This window comes from Sinocyclocheilus grahami, unplaced genomic scaffold (genome assembly GCF_001515645.1).
Source record: "Sinocyclocheilus grahami isolate Dianchi unplaced genomic scaffold, SAMN03320097.WGS_v1.1 scaffold304.1, whole genome shotgun sequence".
NCBI classification, from domain to species: domain Eukaryota; kingdom Metazoa; phylum Chordata; class Actinopteri; order Cypriniformes; family Cyprinidae; genus Sinocyclocheilus; species Sinocyclocheilus grahami.
Genome location: NW_015505483.1, coordinates 1,556,829 through 1,557,592, shown reverse-complemented (window position 1 = coordinate 1,557,592; position 764 = coordinate 1,556,829).

The window sequence follows — 764 nt, the reverse complement described above, 5'->3', positions numbered from 1 at the left end:
TATATATATATATATATATATATATATGCACACACATTAGCACACCCATAAAATGTTTTTATTCTTGCAAACAGCAGTGGATAGTCTGTCAAATCTTCTGATGAGGATTTAAAGTGTTCGACTTAATTTTCCTCTGTATGAATGAGTTGTTGTTTTTTGTATTTTGTTTTTTTGTCTAAGCTGTAATGAACTGTAATACTAATTGATTTATGCGACAAAGGGGACATGTTCCCTTTCCGCTTGGGATGCATAAGGGATAATCTAATGCAAATCATTAATAAAGATTTATTTATTTTGTACACTTGCTGAGTTATAATTTTGTTTGAGTTCCTGGAGATGGTGGATGGTGTTTGTATTATGTATAATTGAAACAGATTTGGAGAAATTCGACGTTACATCACTTGCTCACTAATGGATCCGCTGCAGTGAATGGGTGCCGTCAGAATGAGAGTCTAAACAGCTGATAAAAACATCACAATAATCCACACCAGTCCATCAATTAACAACTTGAGAAGTGAAAAGCTGCATAATTAGTATGAAACAAATCCATCATTAAGGCGTTTAAACTGTTGCTTCTGGCCAAAGTCCATAATCCATAATAATGCTTCCTCCAGCAGAAGCATCCATCCCATGTCCTCTCACATAAAAAAATCCACTGACATATTTGTTTAGAAAGGTTTTGGACTGATTTCATTCGTCAACGGTGCTTAATATGTGCATATTTATCTCCTGATTCAGGTGAGACAAAATTTCCAGTGGAGAAA